This window comes from Phascolarctos cinereus, unplaced genomic scaffold (assembly GCF_003287225.1).
Source record: "Phascolarctos cinereus isolate Bilbo 61053 unplaced genomic scaffold, phaCin_HiC Scaffold_726;HRSCAF=1367, whole genome shotgun sequence".
Lineage (NCBI taxonomy): Eukaryota > Metazoa > Chordata > Mammalia > Diprotodontia > Phascolarctidae > Phascolarctos > Phascolarctos cinereus.
The window spans coordinates 56,822,417-56,831,482 of record NW_027556098.1 but is presented as its reverse complement, the minus strand read 5'-3'; the positions used below and the strand labels follow the sequence as shown (position 1 = coordinate 56,831,482).

Below are 9,066 nucleotides of genomic sequence, written 5' to 3'. Positions count from 1 at the left end.
CCTGACCAAAGGACAAGATTCTTCTATTTAAGTCATAGTTTAAAAAAAACCACCTCATTTTTAGACATCCTCTTTTTAACCAGCTACTCATTTCCCAAATCTACAATTCCCTTCCGAAATTCATTATTTCAACTAGCAGGAGTGATAAAATTACTAGCTACAGCATTAAGGTTTTCAAAATCTCTAGCAATGTTCCCTAGGTTCCTTCTAGTGGTTGTCCTCACATGAATCACTAGAAATAGAGTGCTCACTGGGTTCAGTAAGACCTGGCAGGCTGTCCATAAGGTCTTCAACACATGTGCTTAGAAGATGGCAGAGCTGTCTATGTTCACATCAGGTTGAAAGACAGCTGACTGAGAATTCCTCAGCAAGGTGTCCACTACCAGCATTGCTCATTTATTCCTCTAATACTGTATAATTTCTCTCCTGGAAGTACCTGTGGATTCATAGCTGAATTCCTTAAACCACAAGAAGCTTTTTTTTTTCTCATCCGGTTCAGCTCTATTTTCTATGGGAACACCTTCCTACCTATTACATGGCTCTGAATAGTCAGTGGCCCTTCCTTTCCCCTTATGCATCTTATGTATTCTGTCTCCCTTTAACTTCTTGATCTGGGTGAGTATTCTCCTTCTGCCTCTTCATTTTCTTTTGTTTTTTTGTTTTCCCTTTGAAATACTTCTTTTGTTTCCATTTTTTCAAGGAAGCTTCATCTTCCCTCACAACCTGGAAAGTCAAAAGGCATTCTTTCAGCACGATTACCTTTTCTTCTCATGGGGAGATCAACTTCCATTTTATGCATATGGAGTTGTTATTGGTACAGTAGACTGAAAAATTCCCTTTGCCCTCCATATTGGGCAAAAACTACGTTCTCAGTTCTTTGTTGTTCTTGTTGGCACCTCTAGCAGCTAACTCTAATGGCAACACTGGGATGTCAGTAACTATGGGGTCCTGAATAGGACTTTATTTCTAGCAGGTTTGTCTGACCTTTCTTGAAATATGACATTAGCTTCCCCAGCTAAAGCCCTAATGTAATCACAAGCTACCCTCAGCAGTTTTCTGGGAGGTTTTAAGTAGAAATCCAACTTCCAGCCACTGCTCCCATTTTCTTTCCCCTTAAACAATTATTTTCATCTCATGTCTTCTCTGTCACAGAATATTCTGTGCACTGTGCTTGCTTAAGTAATTTCAAACGACTCAATGAACATTTATTTTTGTATAACCTTGAGTTTCAAAGGCCAGGGAACAGAGGAGAGGAGCCATATATAAAAGAAATCTGTCTTCTGCCTCCCAGCTCCCAAAGGTAGAGAGCTACATCAAAGTCTGGCTGCTGTAATGAGAAACACTTGGCCGCTCAACTAACATCTCTAACAATGCAAAGGAGCATTGCCCAGGAAAAGCTATCACAAGGACATAGTATTCTATCTTCCTTTTTTTTTAATATGAAATTTGAAAATGTACAAGATTCAACAAATATGTAACATTTTGAATTTGAACTCAACATTCAAAATAGTTAAATATTACTAAGCAACTGTGTGTGCAGAATACTGTACTGAGAACTGGGGTAGGTAAAAGTTCAAATAAAGCATAGTCCCCACATTCATGTATTTGACAGTCTGTTAGAAGGGTATGACACGTACATAAACAAATAAACTACAAAATAATATACACTTAGTCCATTAGAGGGGTGCAAAACAGTGCTTTATAAAGTCCAAGGAGGAAATGGTCATTACTGAGGAGGGGAAACATGAAGTCATAGAGGAGGTAGAATTTGAGTTAGGATTTACAGGATGAACAGTAACCTCAGGGCAGTAGATAGGGCACCAAACCTGGAGTCAGAAAGGTCTGAGTTCAAATCCAGCCTTAGACAATTGCTAGCCAGGTAACACTGGGCAAGTTGCTTAACCCCTATTTGCCTCAGTTCCTTAACTATGAAATGAGGACACACTGGAGAAGGAAATGGCAAATCACTTCCACTCTCTTTAACCTTATGGACAAAGTCCATGGGGCCATGTACAGTCTGACACAACTGAAAAATAGCAACAGGAATTCAGTAGGTGAAGAGAGGGATCTTAGTATCCTAGAATTAGGGCTAGAAGGGACCTCAGAGGCCATCTCGCCCAATTACCTTAATTTACAGATTTGGAAACGAAAGCTCAGGGGCATTAAAAAACTAGCCCAAAGTGTCAGAGTCAAAATTTGAACCCAATTCCTCTGACTACAGTGAATATTTTTCACTGTACCCCAAGGGTCTTCTAGATATAAGGAACAGGATGATCAAAATAATCGATTTTGTGGATAAGCAAAAGGTGTAATTAAGGAATAGTACATCAGTCCATTTGGCCATAGCCAAACTAGTGGAAAAATATGAAATAAGACTGAAAAGATACGATGCCACCAAAGTGCATAAGGTTTTGCATACTGAGGAAAAGAATGTAAAACTTCGTCAGCAATGGGCAGGCGGTCACTGAAGAGTTTTGAGAGGAGGAGTGAAATGACTAGATATGAGCAAGATGAATATGAAAGACAGGTTTGAGCAGGGAGAAAATAAAGGTAAGAAAATCAATTAGAAGGTCAACCTACTTCATGTTTTACAACACAGTTGATTTATTATAGACAGTATTTAATGCTATTTCCATAATAAAATCTTTTTCAGTCTTCTGGAATATAGCCTCATAAAGAGCCATAATTAGCCATTCTAATGTCTGGAGGTAGAAAGTGAGCCTAGGAAAGGTACAAAAGGCATCCTCAAATAAACTCGATAAAACAAATTCAAGAGAAGATGGATAACCTCAGACTCTGGTACACAGACGCCTGTGTTGTAGTGGTAGTAGGGCAGGGCTAGACCAGAGAAGAGCCCATTTGGGGTTTGGCCATAGCTTCCCATTTTCACTAATTATTCTTGCCAACTAGATACTGAAGCTAAGTTATTTCTACCTGATAAAGAAATATAAATGTCACATGCATCTTCTAAATTTCAATACCCTCAGATAAAGACCGCAGTTTCCCAACACCAGTTATAGTTCTATCCCTATGTGTTCAATATTAGGGACAATTACATGATCTGTAAAATCTCTTCCAATATCCTATATTCCTTTGATTTCTACCTCTTTTGACAAAGTTTCTAAATGAAATATTAGAAATATTATCACTGTGATGTAACTATTTTGTTAGTAGAAGAAAAATTTGGCTCTGTGGACAGTATCCTCATCTTACTGAGTCACATTTTCTTAACTGGATGTGATATAATTCATTCTTTTAATTGCAATAGATGATAACTTAAATCCTGAGGCCAGTCAGTTTGAGGCAGAAGGGGGACCTTAATGTCAGTTTGCCACTACCATTTCTCTTCTGTTATCATCTCTTTCATCATCCCCTCTTGGAAATTTAGAAGGTAGAATTCATTTGAGGCAGCTATTGGAAGAAAGTACCTGGTAAGAGGGAGAGAGAGAGAGAGAGAGAGAGAGAGAGAGAGAGAGAGAGAGAGAGAGAGAGAGAGAGAGAGAGAGAAGAGGAATCAAGGAGAACAAAGAGAAAAAACAGGAGAAAGGAGAGAGAAAAAGGCAAAAAAAAATTACAACAAACATTTATTAGGTATAAGGAGAAGATGGATGAGGGAAATGAAGGTCGAGGGAAAAGCTTCAGTTAGAGTTAGAAAGGCTGCCAAGCTCCGTCTCCGGGTCTTTTGCTCCTGGTTGGGATAGGCAAGAACTAACAGGGTTAGATCTTTTTTTTTTAATAATATTTTATTTTTTTCCCAATTATATATGAAGACAATTTTTAACATTCATTTAAAGAAAATTTTCAGTTCCAAATTTTCTCCCTCTCTTCCTCAGGGAGGGGGGCCCTAAGACAGTAAGCAATTTGACATAGGTTATATATGTATAAACATGTAAAATATGTTTCCATATTAGTCATGTTGTGAAAAAATAAAAGAAACAGACCATAAAGGGGAAAAAAAACTATTAGAAAAATAAAGAAAGTGAAAAACAGTATGCTTCAATCTGCATTCAGATTCCATCAGTTCTTTCTCTGGAGGTGGATAGCATTTTTTCATCATGAGTCCTTCAGAATTGTCTTGGATCACTGTATTGCTGAGAATAGCTAAGTCATTCACAGCTGATCACTGTATAATTTTGCTGTTACTGTGTACAGCATTCTCTTGGTTCTGCTCGCTTCACTTTGCATCAGTTCATGTAAGTCTTTCCAGGTTTTTTTTCCCCCCTGAAATCAGCCTGCTTGTCATTTCTTGTAGCACCATAATATTAACAGGATTAGATCTGAAGAAGCAAGATGCTCCATATCACTCAGCTCTGGCTTTCCTACTAAGGCAGGGTCTTTGAATAGGGAAGCTCTTTCTTTCTTTCTTTCTTTCTTTCTTTCTTTCTTTCTTTCTTTCTTTCTTTCTTTCTTTCTTTCTTTCTTTTGTTGTTGTTGTTCATCCATCTTTGCCACATTCACAGAAAGAGGAACTATTTATTTGTCGAAATTTTCTCAAAAATTAATCTGTTTGCAACTACCTCTAAAGAAATTGCCAGCATTGAAGGAAAATGTGGGGTGTGTCAATGAGCTGTTGACACACTTTTTGCAGAGATGCCAAGAGATGGGTGGCATGCAGATTCTTGGTCCCATTTGTCCAAAATAGCTCTCACATATGATGGTTACTTCAGTAACTTGAACTTCCTCAAATGTGTGTTCACCTCCCCTTTGAAGTAAGGCCGAAGAGCTACGCAGATGGCAATGTTTCCTGGCTGCTCCAGCCACAGCATACAGTCAATGTTGTTCTGTTTCAAGGTCTCGGTCAGAGGCATCAGGGCAGCCTCATTGGAAGCCTCGAGGACCACTTTGCGCATGCTCCCCAGATCCTGGCGCTAAGCCGCCGTATGTGGGTGGTCGCTGTGGGCATGCGAGGCCGCGGTGGCCGCGTGACACCCCTGTACCACCGGCGCTCCTAACTGCTGCGAGGACCGCGCCAGAGCCTCGCAGAACCAAATACTGCACCAGCGGCTGACCTGCTTCAACGGGAGCCGCCATCTTCCCAACCCAGCCGCTCTTTCAAGAGAAAATTCAAAACCTGAGAGACCATGAGATTCAGAATGGGCTTGGGAAGTCTTAGGCTAGAGATTTTTTGTTCTGACTTAGAAATAACAGAAATAACATATCTAGACCCTTTCTTTAAATGGTTAGCCTAGATGTAGGTGGTTCATTTGCATTATAGCTAGGGTAGAAATAAAAGATGTGAACAGGTAGACATGCCTACTTGTACATAAATATGAGAAAAATTAAAATAGTGATGAAAATAGCCAATACTGATATGAATGATAATAAGAAAAGGTCAGGGCCCTGAATTGAGACTGAAAGTAGATAGAAGATGAAAAGTATTTGTGGGGAAAAGTAGATAGAAGTTTGGGGGTTATATATGTGTATGTATATGTGTATACACATGCCTACAGATATACACATATATTTCTAGCTCAATACATCCTGTCAGAATTTGTGTTCCACTGGGATAGCTTTTGAAAATCCAGAGCCCCCTAATGCCACAATTAGGCATCCAAGTAGAATTTTAGTGAAGGTTCAGATGTGTGTGTATTATATATGTATATGTGTGAATACATACACATATATACATGAATCTATATTATATACATACATGTATATAAGTACATATTCATGTGTGTTCATATTATTACTTCTTCTCAACTATCTGAACCAACCACAGCCTTATCCCTTTAAATATACGTTAGTACCCAGTCTATCCACGGAAGCAGTTACACACACTAATAGCTATACCTCCACATACATATTGTCTCCTCTACCACACACAATCTGCATAGCTATTACATATGCACAGGCACAGATAGAAATTTATAAATGAGAGAGAGTACACTTACCATAATCTAAGTTCTTGAAGCCATAGCTTTTATAGTCACTTAATATGAGACTAACCTTAATATGAGAGGGCCTGGAATCAGGAAGACTCATCTTCCAAAATGAACACATATAACAAATTACAAAGAAAACCATTTATCCAAGTTGATAGCAAAACAGACTCAGAGAAAGTATCCATATGAGGATATATTCCAGACAATAGAGAGTGAAGGAGCTCTCCCATTGGGAGCACAACTCTACCAAGAGAGAGACTCAGATCACAGCCAAGAGGGAATAATTCCCCAAAGCCTTTAGCACAGCAAGCTAGGAAATAGAAACAGGATGGAGATTGCCAGTCCCTGTCATGTCAGCTTCTTTCCAGAGCCTTATTCTGTCTTCAGCAAACTGAAGTGAAGTTGGCATTGTCCATCTTCTCTGTCAAATCTGGAAGGCAAAAGAGACCAAAGAGTCCAAAGAGATTGAAGAGCAGACCTCTTCCCTCACAGCTTTTATCCCACCCATCACACAGGAAGGGGGAAATTGATCTCCACCAAGAAGTAGAGAGTCCCACATCAATGGGTTCTGAGGCTTGAGTTACATTCCACTCCTGGGCCAAATTTTTTTGTAGTCTTTTGCAAAGGTCAGCTGGGGCAAGTCCAAAACCTGTAACTATATAATAATGTATAGTTACATTAGCACTTTAAAACAAAGAGGGTGATTTTCCTTGCATCCTGGGTAACTAACCTTCAGTACCAATGAAACTGAAAGAAAACAAATGCACATTGTAGAATAAGGAAAATGGCCAAGCTTTCCCAACATTCCCCTCCAAACAACTTTAAAATAATGCCTCCGATCAAATTCTGGAGTGGCAGAGTTGGGGTGAGACATTTTTCTAGAGCAAGACAACTTAGGAGGTAGGAAAGAGAGATCTGTAACACTGGAATGAGGAGTTGGCCTGGAGCCCTCTTGTCAGCAACACCAGCTGTGGGCCTTGGACGTGGCAATGGCAGCAGCAGCAGTAGCTTTGGGAGTCCTCAGACAAGCTACAGTAAGAGGATCAGGCAAACGGTCAGAAAGAGATTACAGAGGACCCTTGCGCTAGTACAGGGCACAGGTTAGGGCACTGTTTGGCAACTCTGTTGCCCATACTCAATTCTACAATGGAGAGGGGTGCTTGCTGTCCCAAGTGTGCAGAGGTCCTGAGGAATAGTATCACCAGCAATTGCAAGGGAGCAATAAACACAACTGTCCCTGGATTATACCAATTTGGAAACACTGAAAATTTCCAAACCCCCAGAATTAACTTTGAAAACATCCATATGAAAATGCCTGAAGGCTGGGATGGTAGCTCCCCACCTCCACCATGGGGACAGAGCTCAACTTTGATATAAAGTTCAAAGTCAAGAAATAGGCTGGAAAAAATGAGCAAACAACAAAAAAAGGAGCTGATCATTAAAAACTACTATGGTGACAAGGAAGATCAAGACACAAACTCAGAAGATATCAAAATAGCTACAAAAAAAGCCTCAAATTAATTGGACATAAGCATGACAACAATTTCTGGAAGTGCTAAAAAGTCATCTAAAAAGTCAAATAAAAGTGATATACAAAAAACTGGGAAAAGAAATGAGAGTGATGCAAGAAAATTATAAAAAGAAAATTAACAGGTTGTTAAAAGAGGCACAAAAAATACTGAAGAAAATAACACCTTAAAAAACAGAGTTGGCCAAATGGAAAAAGAGGTACAAAACTTTACTGATGAAAATGACTCCTTAAAAAGCAGAATTAGCCAAATGGAAAAAGTAGTAGAAAAGCACACTGAAGAAGATAAATCCTTAAAAATTAGAATTGGGGGTCAGCTAGGTGGCACAGTGGATTCAGGAGGACCTGAGTTAAAATCTGACCTCAGGCACATAACACTTACTAGCTGTGTGACCCTGGGCAAGTCACTTAACCCCCATTGCTCTCCAAAAAAAAAATTAGAATTGGACAAGTGGAAGCTAATGACTCCATGAGACATCAAGAAACAAGAAAACAGAGTAAAAGAGAATGGAAAAAAAATAGAAGAAAATGTGAAACATCTCAATGGAAAAACAACTTACCTGGGAGATAGAGTGGAGAGAGATGATTTAAGAATTATTGGACTGCCTGAAAACAATGATCAAAAAAAGATCTTAGACATCATATTTCAAGAAATTATCAAGTAAAACAGCCCTAATATCTTAAATCCAGACAGTAAAATAAAAATTCAAAAAATCCACTGGTCACTTTCTGAAAGAGATCCCAAAATGAAGACTCCTAGGAATATTATAGCCAAATTCCAGAATTCCCAGGTCAAAGAAAATATACTTCAAGCAGGCAAAAAGAAATCATTCAAATACTGTAGAGCCACAGTGAGGATTACACAAGATTTAGTAACTACCACATCAAAGGTTGGAAGGCTTGGAATATGACATTCTGGAAGCAAAGGAGCTAGGATTACAATCAAGAATAACCTACCCAGTAAAATAGAATATAATTCTTCAGGGATTAAATGGATATTTAATGAAATAGAGGACTTTTAAGCATTCTTGATGAAGAGACCAGTGATGTATAGAAAATTTGACTTTCAAATATAAGACTCAAGTGAAGCATAAAAGGTAAACATGAAAAAGAAACCATACTGAACTCAACAAGGTTAAAATGTTTACATTCCTATTTAGGAAGATAATATCTGTAACTCTAAAAACTTTATCATCATTAGGGCAGTTAGAAGGACTCTACATAAACAGAGGACAGAAGAGTTGGTCTATTACAGATGGGTGAGAGAGAGGGATGCACTGAGAGAAGGAGGAAGAGACAGAAGAATGGGGGAAATGATCTCCCATAAAAAAGGAGCTCAAGGAAGAACTTTTACAGTGGAGGGGGAAATGGTGTGGGGGCAGGCAACACTTGAACCTCACTCTCTTCTGAATTGGTCCAAAGAGGGAAGACTATATATACACACTCAATTGGGGATAGAAATCTTTCTTACCCAACAGGAATGGGATAAGAAAAAGGGGTGGTGATAAAAGGGAGGACACATTAAGGGAGGCAGTGGCCAGAAGCGAAACAGACTATATTCTAGCATCATAACATCTTTGGTTTCTGTCAAAGATCTTGTGAGTTGAATCTGCAGAAGTTGGTAGGAATCTCTGTTTCTCCTCCAACTGAGAGATG

At 39.0% G+C, this 9,066-nt stretch overlaps 1 pseudogene; it reads right to left on the bottom strand.

The window, feature by feature from the left end:
• Nucleotides 1-4,623: 4,623 nt before the first annotated feature.
• Nucleotides 4,624-5,379, bottom strand: LOC110214772 (putative peptidyl-tRNA hydrolase PTRHD1 pseudogene; annotated as a pseudogene).
• Between the last annotated feature and the right edge of the window lie 3,687 nt (nucleotides 5,380-9,066).